This window comes from Misgurnus anguillicaudatus, chromosome 19 (genome assembly GCF_027580225.2).
Source record: "Misgurnus anguillicaudatus chromosome 19, ASM2758022v2, whole genome shotgun sequence".
NCBI lineage: Eukaryota > Metazoa > Chordata > Actinopteri > Cypriniformes > Cobitidae > Misgurnus > Misgurnus anguillicaudatus.
The window spans coordinates 37,478,303-37,501,066 of record NC_073355.2 but is presented as its reverse complement, the minus strand read 5'-3'; the positions used below and the strand labels follow the sequence as shown (position 1 = coordinate 37,501,066).

Here is a 22,764-nt window from a genome sequence, read left to right as displayed (position 1 = left end):
ACTCTGCTTTATTTTACACTGCACACATTTGGCACTGCAATGTGGGCTTAATCCTGCTTCGGTTAAAATTCGATAACCCTGCTTTTAAACTCCAAGTGTGAAGCAGTCCTTTTCCCGGAGTGTTAAGCGCAGGGTTAAAAGCTGTAATGTATGATAATTAACATGAGATGATCTTGTCCTTATTCCCTCATTTTGAAGCAACAATAAACTCACCCTTCACAGTGAGATTAACAGCAGAGCTTGAATGTGAAGTCTGTGGTCGTCCATCTATCACTGCACTACAGCTGAACTCACCCTGATCATATTCAGTAACACCAGTGATAGTGAGAGAATCTCTGTTTACAATGTAATGGGCAGTGTTAAACACTTTAGTTTTGTCTTTATACCACTGATATGTCCAGTTATTGTGATCCTTTATCTCACACTTCAGAGTGACTGTCTCTCCAATGAACAAAGATCTCGCTGGTGTTACTCTCACTGTAGCTCCGGGTAAAGCTGAGGAAAGAAGAAAAGGAGATTGACACAATTATGGTATGATATGACCTTTGTACAGTGTACATTTTAGGTCTTCCTTAAAGGCGTTCTAAGCGAATCTGCGAGACGTTAGTTATTGTTGACGTTTGAATTGTTTTCAAACAGACGGAGCGTAGCTAACTCCTCCCGTAGCTAATGCGCCCAACCCCCACCCCCAAATCCTTCTTGTCATTTATTGGCTGATACACTTTGTTATGGTTTCTGTTTGTAGGTTTGGCCACTGTTTTGTTATTGCCATTTGTGAAGCCTGGGCTGTCTACAGAGATTGCGTTTTACAGTTTGATCAGCGGACAGGCAGCAAGCAGATAGTGAGGAGATGTTTGCTGTATGTAACAAAAAATGTTTTATGGTCTAAAACGTGTCAATTCACTTAGAGCACCTTTAAGGCCATTTCACACGGTACGCGAGTGTTTAGTTTTTTTTTTCAATAGGAGACGTGCAAAAGCGGCAAAACGGGGGCGGTTACAGAGGTGAAGCAGAGTTGGGCCACACTCCTTGCTCGTGCACCCAAAATTCTGTTCCTTCTCCGGACATGGTACTTCATGACAGGCGCCATTGAAGATAAACATATTTGCACTAAATCCTAAAACAAAAGGCTTTCAATAACAAGAGAAAAGCTGAAGCCACGCGGCGATTTTGCCGCTTACCGCGTACCGTGTGAAACGGCCATTAGACTTCAGCGTCAGTACTTCAACATCAGATAAACTGACATTGCACCTCAGACTGAAAGGCATCTGTTCTCAGAAAACAGGGTCAGAACTAAGTCTTCAGAACATCAAGTTAAACAGCCTCAAACTAAAAGACATCTTGTCTGACTTAGTCAGATATCGTGCTAAATGGCATCGGACAAAACAGCATCACAATAAAAGGCATTTAAATTTGACCACGCCCTTTCACGTGATTTCAGTATGTGGGAGGAGTTAACCCCATAGTGTCAGCTGCCCAATGTCTCGTTCCAGTCTTTCAAAAAACCAAGGTTATGTTAGTTACCAAGACATTCCCTATCGTTAGCGGTCACTCAACATTGCGTCCGCTGACGCTATGGGAACAGTTTCCACTCATGCAGAGAGTGTGCCAGCACAAGCTTACAGCAGTCTGAACACAATCACCAATAGCACGTCAGCACAGAGTTGGTAGGCCCATGGGGACGTGGTGAGCCAATGAGATGAGGCATGAAATTTGTGTATCCAGACCCAAAAGTCGCAAACACAGAGTTACCAGCCTTAGCAATAGGCATATGCGGGTACATAGTCTTACTTACTTATCCATTTAGCTGACGCTTTTATCCAAAGCGACTTACAATTGCTATGTCAGAGGTCGCACACCTCTGGAGCAACTAGGGTTGTCTTGCACAGGGACACAATGGTGTGTCACGATGGATTCGAACCCGGGTCTCTCACACCAAAGGCGAGTGTCTTATCCACTGCGCCATCACCACCCCCACATGTGGTGTCTTCTTCCTGTGGACAACCTGATGGAGCATTGTGCTCTGAGAGAAAGTAGCACACACACAAAATAACAGCGTGATGTAGATAACTGTGCAAAGATAATACAACCTAAGAGAATGCAGGGCGCTAGTCAGATATCAGACGAATAAGAGTGATTAGTACTTTTGGACAGGACTTTCATGGCCAACGACTGCATATTCAACAATTAAACCATGCAAAGGTATTTTGTGAAGACCAGCCTGCTGCATGACATATGTCCTGAATAGTGGTGCCTTGAAATCAAGCCCACAATGACGCAATGGCTCTAGTATGGTGTGCCCTGATGTTGAAGGGGGCTTCTGTCCACCGCTCTCTTAAGCCAGCGTTATAGCCTCTACTACCCAGTCAGAGACCCTCTGATTAGCTCTGCCGTAGCACACAGATAGTTGATCTGACAGTCTGAATTCAGCTTTACGGCTCTCATATGTCCTCAGGGCTCTGACCAGGCAAACCACTGCTTGGTAACTCATATTCTGTTATGTCATACAGTAGGTGCTGCAGATAGCGCCATTACAGAAATTACCTGATCCCAAAAGGCCACCCCCTTTCGGGATCAGGTAATTTCTCTTACGGCTTTAGGCAAACAGGTAACCTTGGGTCTTAAAGTGACATTAGAGTCACCCATTCCAAAATGCATGCAGTCCTCACTGACTGCAAGAGAGAGAGCTGTCAATCCCCAATGCATTTAGTTGAGGCCAGAAGTCTCCCTACTTACCCTTCTATAGGGGAACGTACTGAAGCAATAAAGGCCACATAGACTTTTAGTGTTGGTGGCGAGCTGCAGGCATTTATTCTATGTTGCAGGAACAGCAAAATATTCGATACAGGACAGTTTAGTGGGTTGATGCTGTTGCTATGGTACCATTTCAACATTGTTGTACAGGCTTGTTGTAGACAGCGTGCGCGCCTCAGTCAGTGTGTCCATCATGCGACGTGTGAGTTCGCTCCCGTTTTCTAGTTCACTTTCACCAGCCAAGCATGCAGGTTCAACAGGTCTGGGTTAGGGTTAACCGCAGTGCCATCTACCTGAGACAACAGGTCCCTTCTTAAGGGAATCTGCCATGTGGGGGCTACTAGCATCCCCTCAGGTGTGGATACCATGGCTGGTTTGGCCAGTCCAGCATGAGAAGGATCACCAAAGCTCTCTCCTCACTGATTTTGCACAGTACTAAGGGCAGGAGCTTTACTGGAGGGAATGCATACAATCTGGTGTTTGGCCAGTGCAATGTCAGTGATTTCCCTTGCAGTGGGGAGTGTGTGACTGAGAAGAATAGTGGGCAGTGCATGTTCTCTCTTATCGCAAATAGGTCTAGTGCAGCCCTTCTGAACTGGCTCTAGATCAGCTAAACCGAGTCGGGATGAAGTCTCCATTTGCTGTGGAGGAACTGTTCCTCAATAACAAATCTGCAGCATTGATTAGAAGGCCTGAGATTTGTGATGGTCTGATGGAGAGCAAGTGACTGTCTGCCCATAATAGAAGGTTGCTCGAATAGGGCAATGGATTGAATGCCGCCCTGGCAGTTTATGTGCAGACCATGTCTTGGACACCTGGTTGTGAACTTCATGGAAGAACAGCGTCCTCCGCCTGATGGGGGCCTGATTGAAGGAACCAGGAATCTCAGTGCTCGTGAGAGTCCGGCTGCTCCAGAGGTCCTGCGCAGAGAAGACAAATCTTTGACTTGCTTGAAGACATTGCGTCTTGAGTGAAGAAGAAGATTCTGATGTTCGTTACTCTTGTAGTGCATTTTATACGCTTTCTAAACGCTTTTTAAATGTTTTCTGCAATTTGCATGGGTCAGCAATGGTCAGTGCCATGCACTGGCATTATTCAATAAGATTTCATCTAGTAAAGTGGGAGGAGTTAACCCCATATGTTATATGTGACCCATCACGGAAACCAGGGATACAAGTCGGCAGCACAAGTTTCGAGAAAATGAGAATAACATTTTTTTTCAAAATTTGTGATTTTCGTTTTATTGCAGAATCTGTTAGTTGAGATCACGTAGAAGCCTCTCCATGTTTGAGATAGCAGTTTATGTATATTTAAAAGCGTACATTTTGCGGTTGAAATCGGCTTGTTTTCCGGAGATTCTAGCGTGCAGCGGGGGGCATCATTGTCTGTGTGTATATTTACATACTGGATAAGCTTGTGTTTTCGCCTCCGCCCCAAAGGGAACAGTGTGACTACTGAATAAGGATAGTTCGCCCAAAACTGAAAATAATGTCATAAATGACTTACCCTTATGTCGTTCTAAACTCGGAAGACCTCCGTTCATTTTCGGAACACAGTTTAAGATGTTTTAACTTTAGATTTAGTCCGAGAGCTTTCTGTCTCCTCCATTGAAAATCTATGTACGGTTTCCATGTCCAGAAAGGTAATAAAAATATCATCAAAGTAGTCCATATGACATCAGTGGGTCAGTAAGATTGTGTTGAAGCATCGAAAATACAGTTTGGTCCAAAAATAGCAAGAATTATGACTTTATTCAGCATTGTCTTCTCTTCCGGCTCAAGCGTGAAGTCACGTGACTGTAGTGACGCGGCTGCCCTGTTCCTCAGACATGTTTGATTAGTTTTATTTTATTTATTTTTCAAACTTATAGCGTGCGTCTCCCCAGACTGTAAATGAAGCTCGGGCGCACAAAACAAAATAAAAATAAAAGAAGCTGGGGCGGAACAAATAACAGTCAGCCGCATCGTACGTCAGCCGCGTCACAGACTTTATGGGGCGCCGCAGTCGGATGACGTCAAAGTACCGCGACAGCTCTTCAAGAAATCTTACGGAGTAGTTTAATTTCGACTCGCTCTCGCGGTACTTTGACGTCTTGCAGCGCAGCATGAAGTCAAACTCATAAGTTACACAGAGATCGTTGTATTCTTTATATAATTGGCTACATGTTTTGTCTATCAATATTTTCCATGAAGTCATTGGCTGATGGAGCAACGAGCGAGCGATCGGTAGCTTCCCTTAAGGACTTCACGTTTTCGACGGTGTTGTTTTTGGATTATCTATTATACTACCTCCCTGTTTAAAATACAAAATTTGAAGGCGGGTTCATGTGTTTAACGGAACGTAAATACCGGAGTGTAATCTGATATACCCTTACATGTTATGATGTTAATAGTCCTCAGATTGTATATTATATTGTATTACCAAAAGTTAATGCGAAATCTGATGTAAACAATAGACTATATATCTATATTTCACGGATTATACGCATTTATGGACAAAAATCATTGGATGATTCACACATCTGAAACAGACTGGATTCGACTTGTGATCCTCACAAAGGTAAAAGTCCTGTTTATTTTTGCATGTTGTTCATTCGGACTTCTGTAATAAAATACTACATATGATGCTAGAACATCTGTATCTCAAAACGGCTTTACAGGGGGTATGGCTTAGCTAAATGAGATGTAAATGAGCCCTATTGTCTCTCCAGCCAGGGAAAAGGGAAAGTGTTAGCTTTTTTCTTTCTCAAATTTCTCAGCATTCTCTTTCTTGAATGTGTTACATTCAAATGGCGGCAGCTTCTTCAAATCTTATCAGATTTCCATGTGTTACAAATCGTTGGAAAGCTTAGAAACTGCACTTTCAGAATCTACTAAAAATGCCCCAGATCCGACTTGTGTCCCTACTTTCCGTGGCTGGTCACATATGCATAGTTAAACCAATGTCAAATGATCGCTCTTGATAGGAAACCATACTTTAGTTCAAATGGTGTGATAACCCTGCTTCTAAACTACTGTACAATATTTAACATTTATTTATCTATTTATAAGGACAATAAACATAAATTGACAATACTGTAAATGTGCCAGTGCGAGGCAGCCGGCTAATTTTCAACTGCAGTCCTTTGGCAAGATGTTTTATAACCCAATAAGTAAAAACATGAGATGATCTTGTCTTTATTTCCATATTTTGAAGCAAAATTTAACTCACCATTCATAGAGACAAAAACAGCCGAGCTTAATTGTGAATATTGTGGTCGTCCATCTCTCTCTCCTATACACGTGAACTCACTCTGATCAGAATTAGTAACTCCATTGATAGTGAGAGAGTCACTTTTTACAGTGTAATGGTCAGAAGAAAGCACTGCAATTCCGCGTTTATACCACTGATATCTCCAGTCACTGTACTGATCCTCTATCTCACACTTCAGAATGACTGTCTCTCCAGTGAACACAGATCTGTCTGGACGTGCACTCAGTGTAGCTCTGGATAAAGCTGTAAAGATAATGTAATATTTTTACTCATTTTTGGGTGTTTTGTTATTTTTATAAAACGTTCTGGTTGCTCTGAAGTCATGGTAAATTAATAAACATTTGTGTGATTTAGGTTTTATTTTCTGGCGGTTCATTAAAGCACCAGAAGCTGCATATCATATAAAAATGAATCTAATGCTCTGTGAAGTTGTCAAACAAAATCCTTCAGTTGTGAGTCTATTCACAATATAATATCCTTCAGTCTCTCATACAACATTGCTTAAATATTTCATAATTTAGCACACAGTCAGGGATGCCATCTCCCATTTCAAGGGTTTAAATGCTTTTTTGGAACAAATAGGATAGGAACTAGGGCTGTCAAAAGATTAATCACGATTAATCGCATCCAACATAAACGTTTGTGTTTACATAGCATATGTGTGTGTACTGTGTATAAATATTATGTATATATAAATACACACACATTCATGTATATATTTAAGAAATATTTGCATTTAAATACTGTATATACATTTCTATAATTTATATTATATATATATAAATATTTTATATATAAATATAACATTTTTTTCTTAAATATATACATGATTGGGTGTGTTTTTATATATAAATAATAATTATACACAGTACACACACATATGTTATGTAAACACAAACTTTTATTTTGGATGCGATTAATCGCGATTAATCTTTTGACAGCCCTAATAGGAACATTTAATAATATAATTAAAAATGTAATTAATAATAAAGGCATAAACATGCCATAATGTCTGTTAGTAGACAACCGAACAGAAAAACAATCATATAATCATATATATCAGACTTGACTGAAAACAGTTCAGTTCACCTTTTGCTTATTACCAGAAAAATAAGTGAAAGATTTATATTCTGTGTCTCATTCAGATCTGTAATTCACCTGACGTTTATTTGCTCTTGTTTTTTTTTCAGATAAAATTGGTTTAGTTATTTGCTATGTTCTCTGATCAAAATTATTTAATAAAAATTCAGAACGTTACAACGCTTTTTACCTTTTAACACAGAATATCTGTTTGCATCTGAATTTACAAACATTTTCCTCATTTCAATGCATTTGTGGTTTTCATAATTGTTAATTTTTTCATGTTTGTTGAATTTGATGTTTATATTTCGTTCATGTATTGCTCCTGACAAAGATTCTACTTTATTCTCAAGAAACTAACCTGGTAAACTATTCAATTCAATTTTATTTATATAGCGCTATTCACAATTGTTTAATTGTTTCAAAGCAGCTTTACATTAATAGATGCAGGAGAAAACACAGAAAAATCGATGGACAACATAAGCAGCATAATACAGCGGATAAAATTAAACAGTACAAGCGAGCGTAATAATGTAATGTATAAATTACATGTTGAAATCAGGTTAGTCCCAATGAGTGAATGAGACTACAAATTGTGAATTAAGATGAACAGACTCACCTGATACTGTCAGAGTAACTGCATTACTGATGTGTGAGTATCGTGATCCACTGATATCTGTTCCTTTACAGGTGTATTTACCTGTGTGATACTCCGTAACATATCTGATTGTGTAATTCTGGAGTTTATACTGCTGGATGACTGAATCATCTTTATACCAGCTGTACTGCCAGCTGCTGACTCCTCCTCCATTGATGACACATGTGAGAGTGACAGATTCTCCTCTGAATACATGATCAGCAGGCCAAACAAACAATTGAGATTGTGGTCTTTCTATACAATGACAAACAAACAAAATTTTAAATAAATAACATCCTGAATTTTCCATATTACTAGATTCTGAACTGGGTGTGCAAGAGGATAATGGTGCGACATTTAAAACACAACACAACATTTAAACAGAGTTTATGTATTTCTTATACTGTAGAGACAACATTAACATGTTCACAGTGAATCAATGTAAATTGTATGAGCAAATGTGAATGTGGATTCGCTTTGCATACTCTATCACCTACACTGCACTTTCTGGAGTGAGAGATAAAAAAATCCAGAAGCAGGTCTTTAAAAATGGATTTGTGTTCAGATTATAATGGTTTAACAATCCATGCTGTAAATATATTACTGACTTTTACAACTACATTCTACTAGCAAATGTAAGTGAGCAGCTTCAAACAGACTCTTCTTTTTAATCAATCTTTTATTTAAAATTGTACCTGCTTGGGAGTCATAGGGTGTTCATTTTTACTAAGTTAAATGTGTTGCATGATTTTAATGTTAACATATATAATACTGTAGAATATGTAAGGAATAATTGATGATGGGTCATTCAATTATTATCAAATAATTCAGTGGACTGGATATTAAGCAATATCACTCGAGTAGGAGTGTGATATATCATCAGCTCCATATCATCACGTTTGTGATTAGGCCAGAGATACAAGTGCCAAGTTCCGGATCTTTAATACTTTGATACAACGATGGCACAAGTTAGAAAAAAAACTAGAAAACAACATTGGAGTGTTTTAATAGCCTCTTTGGTGAGGAACTACTTTTTTCCACCATCGATTTGAAGCTTAGAGTGACAGGTAACCGCTTGTTTTGAATGTCCAAGTAACTCAATAGACAGAATCCGATTCTTAATATTACCGTTTCTTGGTTATTAAGATTATGCCGTCTTCTAGGTAACCTATAACCTGTAAATCACGACTTCAAAACCATGACTTGTGACTCAGAACTGGGAGTACATCGATCTAGTACGAGTTTACGGGTGGGAAGTCATGGGTTTGACTGCCGTTCCAGTGCAGTTTCACGGGTAGAAGGTTGGAAAGACAAGGGTTTCACGTTTCCTGGAACGCGTACTCTAAAACCATGACTCATGACTCGGAACTGAAAGTTGTGATTTAGGGGTTCAAAAACCTGCCTGGAACGCAGCATAAGATCAGACGAGAATATATTTAAATCTGACGTCAATAAGTAAAGACAGCGCCGATTTAAACACTTGCTTATGTGGCAAGTTGGAGATAATATTACTAATTCAGAAAGACTAACGTCTCGACTACGCCAGCCGTAATGCACCGGGGAATTAAACAATAAGGTACGAATGTTCATTTTTTGAAGATGGGGCGAGGAGGAGACAACCCAACAAAATATAGAAAAATCGCATACAATTAAAATACCCATCACTCCAATGTACACATACTCAATTAAACATCCCACATACAAAGAGACAAAACAACCAAAATAACGCAACTATTATTGCTTTTGCATTGTTATACATTACAATCAATCACCTGACTGTTGCTTATGTCATTTTCATTGTTTATATACTTTATGGATATAAACACTCATTTTAAAACATAAAGCAGTTGTTGTGCAAATGCATTAATGGCACAATTAAACAGTCATAACAGTCAATAAAAATCTTTAAACAGAACGTATATAAAACAAAATATAATTTTAGATGTAAAAATGATGCCAATTGGGAGAGTCATATCGCATTTATATACTGTATTTGTTGTTATTATCATAGTGTTTTAACTGTAATGCATATCTTAAAGTTGAATATATGTGTCCTCAACTGTTAAGTTTTGGTTCATCAAAAGGACACTGAGTGCATTGCAAGTGCATCGTTAAGTTTCGATAAAGCCTTTGTTCTGATGAACACGGAGGAAGATATTTTGAGGAATGTTTTTAACCAAATAGTTCATGAGTCACATTTACTTTGGAAAAAAGAACAATATGGAACTAAATGGGGCTCTTAAACAGTTTTTAATGGGATTATCCAAATCATTGAAATTATCTGAATCTTTATTTAAACACTCACCCTGCACAATTCTTATAACAGAGTAAATTTCAGTCATTTACTATTAAAAAGCGTCTGTTAGGCTTGTCAAAAAGCTTGAATATACCTTACTGAAGTAGTAAGCTCAATGCTCCAATACTTATGCTTAATTGGATGGTATATTGCTACAAAACTTCAATGGATAACGTCAGAGTAACCAATAAAATTTATATATCTGTGTTAAATAAAACAGTTCAATACAGGGTTGCTTCTGAATAATAACACGAAACCACAAACATAATTCATCATTTCTGAATAAAAACAACTACGTCACTGGCGGTCTCTTGCTCTCTCCACTTTTTCATGTTTTTTTGTCCTCTTTTGGTATCCTGATGTTGTTTATGACATCTCTTGCTATCTGTCTGATCAATACTGTAGACACAACAACCATAACACCAACCAGAACTGACAGAAGCCTTGGTGAGGTCTTTGATGACTCAGTGAAGGTCATCACGAAGACAACACGGTCATGCTCCTTATTAAGACCCAATGGTAGTCAATCTTTAATTTTTACCTTTTCTCAGCAGGTTTGTATCAGTAACCTCAGAATGTGATTACTGTATGTGATGAAATAAGTAAATTAATAATGAATGAATCCTCACCTTCAGTTTGTCCAGCGTGGATCTTTAAAATCAAGGCTGTAAAGAACAAAGAGAAAAACTTATTACAGTTTTTACATTATAATAAATAAAGCTGATAAAACATTGTGGGCAGGGACACACCCGTCGCTATGGGCGGGCCTTAGGGGGCCGGGCCCGCCCTCAAGGACGCTTGTGCCCCCCCAGTATTTAAAAAAATACTGTCATTTTAAATTATTAATGTTGCTAATTTTGTGTTGCATTAATGTTGTATTCTTTATAATTAAAACATTAAAAATATAAAAAACAATGGTGTGATTTTGTTTGATTGATGGGAATCTAGCTACACTGCAACAGCCTATCACGAGGCTACGTACGACACGTACGTGACGTAGCCTACGTCAGTGTAGCCGCCCAACAGTTACCGCACTTTTTTTAAACTGGATGAGTTTTCGCTTAGCTATACTGCTTTAAGATGGATATTATCCGCAAATGGTTAAAAGCCCAACAACAGTCTCCAAAAGACGCGCAGCAGTCAGACAGAAAGAAACTCCGGTGGCCTTGCAACCATTTTTGGCGAGCTGCTCCATTGGTTTTACTTTGTTATCTGACGACGACACCAACGTAACTTAACCGCTAAAATGTAAATTTATAATTGACTGACATGTGTGTCTCATCGAAAATGAACCTTCCGACAACCACACAATGTCGCAGGCGCTCTTGGCAAACAGATGAGAGGTTTGAAAAGGACATTGACGCACACAGGCGAGAGAGTTCGGGTCTTCTCGGGTCCGTTCAGAAAAAACACATTCATTTTTAAATTACCCGAGACCCGATGCCGCTATTGTTTTACCCGACCCGTGTCCGAGGCACCTGTGAAACTTTTAGATCCGAACCCGATCGGGTCTCGGGTCGGACCTCGGGTTTTCGGATCTAAGTGGACCCGTGAAGAACTCTACCGTGGAGCCCGACCCCGGGCCTAATATACTACTAACTTACATTCAGAAGATATGGACTTGTTCACTGCGGTGATTCAGCTTGCTTCTGAAAAGGACCTCACTCACAAGTTTACTTCCGAGTGGACACTTTATTAATGAGGAGCTTCTGCTCGGAGAAACGCCGCCTGCCGCTGTACTGACAGGAGGGGAGGGAGAGACGACAGCGCTTGCCTCCACAGTACCGTAGGTTCAAAGTCTGCGTGCGTGTGTGTGAATGTGTGTGTGTGTGTACGTGTCTCATGGCAATGCATATCCCTTTGTTGACTGCTTTAAAATGCAATGTTTGAGAGATGTCTCTGGTGTTACATGTAATATGTTGTATAGATTTATGGATATTCATAAAATTGTTTCTATATGTAATGTGGTGTGTAGGCTATAGGCTATCTGGTCATATTGCTGATGGTTGTTTAACGTGGTGATTACGTGCTGCGCGAATAGAGTATATATTATTATAAGTATACGTACTGTAGGCTAATAATAAGTGTGCCCTCCCATGCATTTCATATGCCCCCCTTAAGACTGAGGTCTGGCGACGGGTCTGGGCAGGGAGCAGCGCATCAATATTATCTTTAGCTTTGTTCATTTGTGCTTTTCAGTAGAGAGAAAGGTCACATAGTGACATACTGGTTTTGTACTGCCGGTCACAACTCTCCACCTGATACAAAAAAAAAAACACCTGATACTTTTTTTGTATTTTCAGTGTGACCACTCTGCATTAGTAAATGGTGTAGAATAGAGCATAATGGGGCTTAAGATGCAAAAATGATGCACTATATTTTTAAGTAAATCCAGCCTTTATTTTTTTCAAGGTACCCTAATTGATCCTGCCCATTGCTCTGTGTATATGTTCACACTTGCAGTTTGTGTCTTCACGGCTCACTGGGATGGGTTAAAGGCAGAGGTCACATTTCGAGTAAGCGTTGCATACTTGACAAGCTTGTTACTTTTACTTTCACACAAGATTTTACTCTTACACAAGAAAAAATTTTGAGAACAGCACACTGACATTAAACCAACACTCTGAACTTCACATCAAAAATACAGGATTATATATATATATACACACTAACTGCTACTGTATATATACATATGGCCGAAGCTGCGATAGCTGTGCAAAACAAAAGTGAACAAACACACTGATGTCCCTCATTCATTTACAACACAACAGATTAATTTATGTTTAATAAACACACAACACTATCTGCACACAAGCCTGTCTCACTCATATATCATGAGATAAAGATTTAAGCTCATGAAAAGCAACTCATAAGTGCAAAATGAAAAAATAACACAGGAGCAGTAGTGTAAATGACTTGATCCTGTAGACAATGTGACAGTAATTGATTTGTAGTTAAATCCATAGAGAGAAGATAATACTCACAGAGAACTAGAGGAAGAGAAATCAACTCCATACTGATCTACTGATGACTGACACTTAAACAATAAACACTGTGTTAAAAACTCAACACTTCCTATTTAACACCACGTACCTCCCCTGCGTCACAATTTGTGTCCTAAATAGTATTCAAAACTAAAATTATTGCACTCAAATCTTAGTATGTTGCTATCATTATGAGGTGGTTTCCCAGACAGGGATTAGTTTAAGCCAGGACTAGGCCTTAGTTTAATTAGGAAATATAACTAGTTTTAACAAACATGCCTTACTAAAAAAAATACTTCTGTGCAAAACCAAGGGTACTGATGTATTTTAAGATATTTCAGTGCAAGTTTTTTTCTTCAGTTTGGACAGCTCTTACATTTATTTTAGTCTAGGACTAGTCTAATCTCTGTCTATAAATTTACTAATGCGTATCTTTAAAGTACCTGGATAATCTGGTGAAAAATTGAGGTGTAGATAAACAAACAATCTAATGGCTTATACTACCCAACTCATTTTAAAAGGTAGTGATGCTACATTGAATTAAAAAATACATTAACCTATAGTGAATATTACATGAATAATAAAATAATGAATGAATGAATAAAACCTGAAACGTAGACATACATAGACATCATTGATGCTAGAGAAGACAATTATAACTATATCTATACAACTTCTTATCCTTCATCATTTATGCTTACCAGAGATCAAGCTTGTTGGGGAGTTTGATGTTTCTAAGCATTTAGACTTGCTTACTGGATTATACATTGAGTTAAAAACCTCACAGACTTATTGAAGATTAAAAGAGGAACATGAACTTCTGTGTATACAGAAACTGTTTTCTGCCAGTGAGCACTCTAAATTCTTTAGGGTTATTGTTAAACCAGGGGTATTTTTAAACCAACACTTCAATATTGGACAAAATGCATGTCGGGTTAATAAATAAATTTATGCCGGGTTGTTTCAACTTATGAAACTGTTCAGAACACCATCAAAACTGTTCTAGTTAGTGTCATCCATCTCATGTTTAACTATATTACTGTAATTTCTAATAGTTAGAGGTTTTTATAAATAGATGACATCATTAAAAAATATTCTTGTGAAATATTGCATACAAATATAAATATATATAAAAATTTGAGAAGTGAGTACACTGTAAAATGTTACATGCTAATTAAATGAAGGTAACAATATAACACAATTTTTTTGCGTTTGTAAGATTCATTTATATACCCGAATAAATTAATTGAAATTCCCTGAACTATTTAATCAAAGGCACATATCATTAAAGCAACACGCTTAATAATTTGTAATAAAATGTACTAATTTGTATTGGTCAAAACTAATTATTAATGTACTGCTTTTTTCTGGTTACTATGATTCATACACAAGGCATTTTTGTTGGTAATAATTATTTTTTGGATTGTAGCCATTAAACAAATCCATTTAAAATAATCTCAGCATTCAGGACGGAATTTGCATTGACTATTTATGGTTAAAAATGGGCGTGCTTACGCATGTGTAGTACTCCTGAAATGAGAGATAGAAATATGAAGAGAGAAAATCACAGACGTGTTGCTTCTTCAGTACTTTTATCCTGAATTGTATTTTTCAAACACATTTTCACAACTTCACATTTTCACAACAGCACATTTCACAACACTGCAGCAACATACAAAAGATGGCAATATACATTTACCCTTCTTTAAAAGACAATTTGAGTTTAAATAACTTCACTCTATGTATTGTTTTCAATGCCTTCTCTTTTCTGCACATATTAAACAAAAATAAACTTGCTACAATAACACAAATTTGCAAAATAACACGCTTACATTCATGCATGTTCTCAATAAAACCACGTAGCTCATAACAAACCTCATATGAACATGAAGGGGTTAAATAACCCGCACACACGAGTTAGCGATGGCTTTTGACACTGGATTTGCATAATACATAAACATTACCAACTCTTACACATCAAATATACAATATAAACTTAGAGATTATTATATACAGCGAACAACACGCTAATCAGGATGCACACATACTAGCCATGTGCTCATACATGTGCAACTCAAAACGATTGATAAAGTATAAGAAACTGTTTCCAACACGTTTAACTCAAATATATACCATTTAACACTATTTACACTTTAACACATCCGAGTCTTTTGTTTTATTAGGTCATACCTGAAAGGAGAGATAGAAATATGAAGAGAGAAAATCACAGACGTGTTGCTTCTTCAGTACTTTTATCCTGAATAAAGCGCGTCTCGGGACGTTCACTCTATCTGCGCATGACGACAGGCACGCAAGTACGTGACCACGCAAACACACACGCATAACCAATCACATGCATACATATCATAACAATAAAACAAGTTAATTATAATTTTTAATTGCATCTAATGATTCACTGCATGAAAAGTGGGATTTTCGTCCCCGTAAGCGCCTGTAGGCTCCCGAAAATCTCCCTAATTTTCGGCAGCTTTCCTCAATTTACAGGCAGCGAGCGTCGCGTTCGTCTGTGTCACAAATTGTCGTAAACGAACCATGACGCAGGTGGAGAGCCCCGCGGGGGTACGATGCCTCTAATTAGCATATGAATGGCAGCGAAACCTCTGCCGGCCAGGTAGAGCGTCTCTAGTCTAATTAGCATGTGAATAGCAGCGAAACTAGAGTAACTGCCCACTTGAATTTACTCACTCGGTGTTGGCTGAAGCCACTACTTTTGAACGGGTGAAATCTCCCGTGAATGGTTGGCAGATCACTTCAGGCCAATCGCGGGGGATTTTTCTTGTTTGGAGGAGGTGGCTTCAGCCAATACCGAGTGAGTAAATTCAAGTCGGGCCGTTACTCTAAAGAGGGGGGTTATTGGGCACCCTGGCTCATTATAAATGTAAACCCCAATAATAATAATAAATATATAATTTATGTGATATTAATTTTTTATATAATAATGTCATTGTGCTATGTATTTCATTATTCACACCATCAAGAAATATAAGAGAAAACAAAGAGGTTTATTTATAAACACACAGCTGTTTATTCAAAGAAAGAGCTTTAATTAGAAACACACAACTATGTACAAAGCAGCATAATGTCTCTTATGTTGTCCTCCAAACACGTCAAAAAGTGCCCAAGACATTCGGGAAAGATCCCTAAAAATCTTTTTCAAAGTTATCAAGTGTTGAAAAAAGAAAAAAAAAACTCAAAAACGTTGTAAAAAAGTCGCTTTTGCAGGCATATATGGTGAGTTCCCCTGTACTTTGGTATGGCCTCTAATCTGAATTGCAGCGTGGCACAGAGCTCGGAGAGTTCCAGGCTGCGAGAGGGCGGTGGCCGCACAATCCATCCAGACACCCCGTCAACAATGCCGTCTTCATCAGACATGAGATCTATGGTGGCGCACTTTCAAATGTCCATCTCACCCTCAGCCAGCACACTTCGTCTCGCTTCCAGCAACTGTAATATAATCAATAAAGACAATAAGTGACCAGAAAAATACTCACATTGACAAAAAACTGATCTAATATAATAAATCTTACCCTTTTTCTTCTGTATCGACTCCGAGCTAAACTTTTCGCATTTTCCGCCGCGATGCGAGTTCAGGTTGTTTGTATCTGAAGCTCCGGCGAACCGACTTATAATACGTCTTACAGGCAGCTGGAAAACAATTAAATGAGACTGGTATTAATAAACAGAGTCACGGTACAATTAAACAAGAAATGAGGAAAAACATTAGAAGTTATACTTACAAACAATGTCGTCATTCTCAGCAGTTAAATGTGGACTTGCTAAAATAGCCCCAACCAAATAGGAGGTCACGGCTTCGTTATGAGGCGACGTTAGTCTGTGAAAACAAAATGTGCGGGTTTAAGCTCGGATCTATTAACATATCTATTTCCTTATACAAGAATAAAAGCATATTCTTTAAATCGTAACGTTACCTTTGCTCTGGTTCAAAGCGCCTGCAGTGTGCCTCAGAGACGCCGTACAGCCTCCTAAAATTACAAGACAAAAACACCTCTAAGCAATAAAACACACAGCTTGGGCTACGTAAAAATATGCTTTTACATAAAATTATTCTTACCGCAATCTTGGGATTGTGCACCCGTCTTCTCTTCTTGGAGAGTTACAAACACCAAACCAAACATCGCTTAATGGTCCTCTTGTACTGCTGTGTGAGCCGTGGCCATGACCTCGCACGCGATTGGACGAAGGCGAGAAGCCTGTCGGGCTCCTCCAATCACACGCGAGGTTATTGATATAAGGAAAATCTTGTGAGACGTGCGCGCATGCGTATGATATAAACAACAAACGCGATGTGCCGGGAGCTCTGTGTGATATCAACACAGTGTGCTGTCAGTTGAAAGATGGAAGTCCAAAGACTGAAGAAACGACCTTGGCGCTTCTGTGAACATTGCAACACTGAACTGTGTCATACACAGTATTTTGACCACAGAAAGCGCTATTTCAAAAATGGAGTTTGGGAGAAAAAATCCAAAAGGACTACGTCAGGTCAGATAACGTACAGAGCCTGCTGCTATCCAGTCATGAACCCGCTGTGAGTGATGTCCTGTCATGTGTAAAGACCCGGAGGATAACTTTACTGGAGTTAGAGAGATTGGTGAAAGTGAAAAGCAATCCGAGGACCCAGAAAAAAAGTGATTGAAGAATTTGAAGAAATGCACCCAGCGAATTGCAGTTAAGACAACGGTGAGTATAATTACATATTTTTATATAAGCTTGGCTTGCTTTACGTATGTTAACATTTTAAACAATACTAAAACATATCAACAAGTAAAATAAAATAAAATAAAATCAACAAGTTAAACAAAAACGTTTTGAGTATGCTATATCAAAAAGTAGCCATCCAGCATGTTTTATCCATTGTGGCAGCCCTTGCTCACAAAAAGGTTGGAGACCCCTGGTCTAGTTAAATGTGGTTGATTACCACTGTTGTTGTTATTTTAATAGTATAAATTAATTTATAATTAAATAGGAATATCGCGTTATAATGCATAACGGTATCTTCTGTTTGTTGTTTTTCAGACGAAACAGCAGATGACCAAAGCATTCATCTTTTCCTGGACATCTCCTGTTGTGTGGTAAGCATGAAATTACATTTGGATATACCAGTATAAAATTCAGTACATGCTAATCCAGAGCTAAAATGGGAAAACCTAACATGTTTCACCCACATTATTGTTTTCCACTCTCAAATTTCTGTTAGTTTACTAATGAAAGCAACTAAAGTATAAACACACTTTATAAAGTATAAAAAAACATTTAAAATGAAGTTGAAGTGGATGAAGTTCCCACAAAGTACTTAACTTGTTCATTGCACTAAGATAAAGCTAGCTGTTTGAGATGCACATGATCTTTTCCAACTACAGTTTTCAAATCTTTTCATACTCAAATGGCCATATTGATGAGAAATGACCATATTAATTATGTTCTTTTTAAATCTCAAATGACCATATTAACGATGGGGTTTTCAATCTCAAATGGCCATATTCATGATGGACTTTTCAATCTCTAATGGTCTAATGGTGGTGCTGAGTATGTGCATTTCATGTGTTTTAAATATGTCCTTTAAATTTCCATAGGATGACTATGTGGATGAAGAGGGGGAAATCCTTGCTGAGGAGCAGAGTGAAGCCTATCCTCACATACAAGATGGGGAGGAGCATGGAAGTGATCAGTCCAGAAGTGAAAAAAACAGAACACTTGTTGATGAAAATTTTGGCCATGATGAAATTGACTGGTATCCTCCGTGACGACTTCTTACTGTATGTGGTTTGTCCAAAATATATGACAGTGTACATGCTTACTGAAACCTATGAGCGCAGACAGGATGGTACAAAGGTTTGCAGGACTTGTGGTCACATCCCGTTCTACAATCACCCACAGCAGAGGTCTGCATTAAGGAAGAAATATGGCTCTGCCTTGCTAAGATAGGCTACATATTCGAGCGGTGAAGAGTATGTCCATCCAATACGTTCTTACTGTTACAAGAGTGTTGTGCAGTCTCTGGGAGGACTTGTTAAAAGACTTGGATTTGAAGAGAAATTAGATGAAAGGCGAAAGCGGGAACTGCCCAAGGGTGTGTTAGGAGATGTAAATGATGGACAAGTATGGCAGGATTACCAGTATGTGAATTCAATAAACTGAAGTCATGCCACTATGCACAGTATTTGAGCTGTGATGTAATTGCACAAGTTACCTTGCTTCATTCCCATCCGGACAGACATTTTTTTGTTTGACATGTTGTGTGCATAGAATGCACAAATTGAGCCTGATTAAAACTCTGTTAAAACAATTAAAATTGTTGAAATAAATAGTTTGGTGTATCTTTTTTACCTAACATTGGTTATTGCTAATTACATACAGAGTAATTAATATACACTGTTAGCCTGGAGAAATTGAAACTACTTAAAGGGATAGTTTAAAAATTATTAGGAAAAAATATTTTGTAAGTATTGTGATAAATGGTGAAGAAAAGTTTGATAAATGATTGTCATTAAACTTAAAGTTGATTTTGAATTACTCTGTCCAACATCTCCACTTAGTTAACTGAGTTGAAAAAAATTATATTTTTAATTAATGTATAATTATAATCTTAGTGTTATAAATGGTATTATAACACAAAACTCATGACTTAGTCAGTCATTAAATAAACTTGATTCTCCACTGAAACACAATACAATACAATGTGTTGTTTATGTCAATAAACACTGATCACCTGAACGGGGACTTTCATTTACAAAAATGGTAATTTATCATTTTAAACTAAACAACATGAATAATATTAGAGCATAAACCTCTATGACATTTTAACAAATATTTAAGTAGTTAAAGTTCTTATTAGTTCTTAATTCTGTAAAAAAGCTTAAATAATCATAATATTCTGAGACAAAGGATTATGGGTGTTCCTTACAACATGTACTGCTAAAGTTCATTCACTTGAATGTTTTAGTTTAATTAATTTTATACACTTAAAAGTTAAATGAACTAAGATTTTTTAAGTAAATGTCCATAACTCAAAATATTAAGTGATGTTTACATCATGAAGACAATGTGTTAACAGTGTAGCATACTTTAAAAATAAATAAATTCAAACTAAAATTTAAGAGTCTGTAATTTTGCTTTACTGATACCAAAGATTTTCTTAAAATCAAAGATTAAAACCTGTCAGAATGTTACCCGAGTAAAACTCCCCCAGCTGCTACCCTGATTTGCATTTGTATAGCTCACAGCATGTTCATTTACATGTTAAAGCCTCCCCTAGAATTAGGGGAAGGGGGGACAACTTCCAAGCAAGACCCACGTCAACTTCTGACAACTTACGTCAGTTTTCGGTGTTGGCTGCAAATTGTCGTGCGCAGTCGTAAACTTGGAGTTTCACAGCAATCTACAGTGCCACATTCTGACGAAAATTCCACTTTTCATGCAGTGATTATTATTAATATTATAACCATTTTAACATAACCAATATACACATTTTAGTAATTTTATAACATTTAACAAATAGCAACATTTGACCAATATCAACATTTTAGTCATTTTGTAAACATTTAATCGATATAAACATTTAGATATTTTAAATTGTCTATCATATCAAGCAGAAACTGTCTTTACAAAAACTGTATTTTTCCACTTTATCACACTCTCCCCTACAGCAAAAAATGTCGTCCCGACATTCACCAATGCTCTTATCAATCATTACAACTTTTCATTACCCACTGTTTTCTTCTTTCTTTGATACACTTTATGACATGTCCTGTTTCACATCTGTATACCCATATACACATTTCCTCAATATTGACACACATTAAGTTTCGTGACTCAAATGCAATAGATTATTCCACACATTAACAATGAAAGTGCAAGGGTCTTATTCAATGTCTCAAGGAGGCAAAAGAAGTCCACTTCATTGAAAAAAAAACAAGAATACTTTTAAGTCCCAGGCTGATGCCACAAAAACTTAGAAGGAATAATCCAGAGTCTCTGCAAAAAAATGCTTTCAAAAAGCTGCAGGTGCAAAGTCTACATTCAATATTTTATAGGCCTTGCAAACAGTCCATGTCTTTTTTTTTTCTAGCAACAGTCTATTTTATGTGTGTGTATATATATATATGTGCAAACAGTCCATTTTCATGTGTGTATATATATGTGTAAACAGTCCATTTTCATGTGTGTATATATATGTGCAAACAGTCCATTTAATGTTCAAGCAACCTATCATGGCCAAATGAGAACAGTCCATGTTCCCTAAGTCCCACAGCCATATCTGCTTTGCTGTTCACTTAAGTTCAATATCGTTAGTGCATTGTTCATATATGTTTTCCAGGCCCTTCAGTGTGCATATTAGAAAGGGCAGTTCATAAGCTTATTAAAGTTTTCAGTATGATTGACCACATATCAACAGTCCATACTATTTGCACTCCAAGGCACTTAGTAGTGTAGTCGAAACAGTAGATCAACTTATGGATATGGTAGTACACGGTTAGTAGCAAAAGGGTGGGTTTTGGTGATAATAAAAGGGTATTGTTGGCCAAGTGTTTGGGACTCTGAAATCCTGATAATAGTCACCTCTGCACATTGCGACATACTGGTGTCCCAAAGGTGTCATAAGTGAACTTTTTTGGAGGCCTTCGCGTTCTCGTTGTTAACTTGAAACTGTTTTGTCCCCTAAATTCATGTTTCTCTGTTCTTGTGTTGCAGGTGCTCCTCTCTCAACTAACTCTTTTTCCTCAGACTCAACAGTTGATCGAATCTCCTGAGCTTCCTGCCTGCCGCTTGTGTTGTTGTCTTGTCTCTCTTCTCTAGGCTCAATTTCCAATCCAGCTTGGGTTGACTGTGGATGTTGTTCACAAGCTAGTTCATGGGTACCTACTGATGATCCAGGTAAGTCTAACTCCCTTGATAACACTTCATTATTTGTCTCATGTTGTCCATCTGTCCTTTTGTTTCTTTGTTGGAATTCTACTCTGAAGCTGTACTCATCTTCGTCACTTTCACTGTTGGTCTCCGGAACATACTCTCTGTTCCTTCCAAGCTGACCCCTCTTTTTCCTTGGTTGGTTAGGTGTGGAGTCCTTTTCCTCTGCAATGGCTGATGGTAAGTAATCACATGGTAGAAGTAAATTTCTGTGTAAAACTCTTGACCTTCCTTTCCCTTGCTCAGGTTTCACCTCGTAAATAGGGACATCCTCTATGACTTGACGGATTACAACATGAACTTCGTCCTCCCAGTAGTTCCGTAGCTTTCCAGGACCCCCTCGCGGAGTGAGATTTTTCACAAGAACTCTGCTTCCAGGGTACAGGTCAGCACATCTTACTTTGTGGTCGTAATTTCGCTTGTTCCTTTCAGCAGACTTTTTTCCATGGTCCCGTGCAATCTCATAAGCCTCTTGCATTCCCTTTGTCCAACGTTCCACATACTCTCGCTGATTAGTGGTGCCGCGATCCTGGTCAAGTCCGAACAACGCATCCACAGGGAGTCTTGGGGAGCGACCAAACAACAGGTAAAATGGCGAGAAGCCGGTAACCTCACATTTAGTGCAGTTGTATGCGAAGACAAGTTTGTTAAGTGCCTCCTTCCAATTGGATTTCTCTTTCTCTGTCAGAGTCTTGAGCATCTGTAGTATGGTTCGATTGAATCTTTCCACCTGGCCATTTCCTTGTGGATGGTAAGAGGTTGTTCTTGATGCTGTAATACCGCTGTACTTCCTTAGTTGGTCGAACAACTGGTTC

General features: G+C 38.0%; 1 protein-coding gene and 2 long non-coding RNA genes across 3 annotated transcripts in view; 1 reads left to right on the top strand and 2 right to left on the bottom strand.

Moving 5' to 3' along the window:
- Window positions 1-22,764, bottom strand: part of LOC129425517 (vascular cell adhesion protein 1-like) — a 90,749-nt gene that overhangs the window by 5,874 nt on the left and 62,111 nt on the right. The gene's annotated exons all lie outside the window — the stretch shown is intronic.
- Window positions 16,020-17,237, bottom strand: LOC129424275 (uncharacterized). The gene is made up of 5 exons (XR_012359342.1): window positions 17,097-17,237; window positions 16,954-17,007; window positions 16,762-16,856; window positions 16,552-16,669; window positions 16,020-16,468 (listed from the first exon to the last, which is right to left on the bottom strand). It is a non-coding gene; the product is annotated as an uncharacterized lncRNA (long non-coding RNA).
- Window positions 17,582-19,347, top strand: LOC129424274 (uncharacterized). Its single transcript, XR_012359345.1, has 3 exons — window positions 17,582-17,722; window positions 18,059-18,114; window positions 18,616-19,347. It is a non-coding gene; the product is annotated as an uncharacterized lncRNA (long non-coding RNA).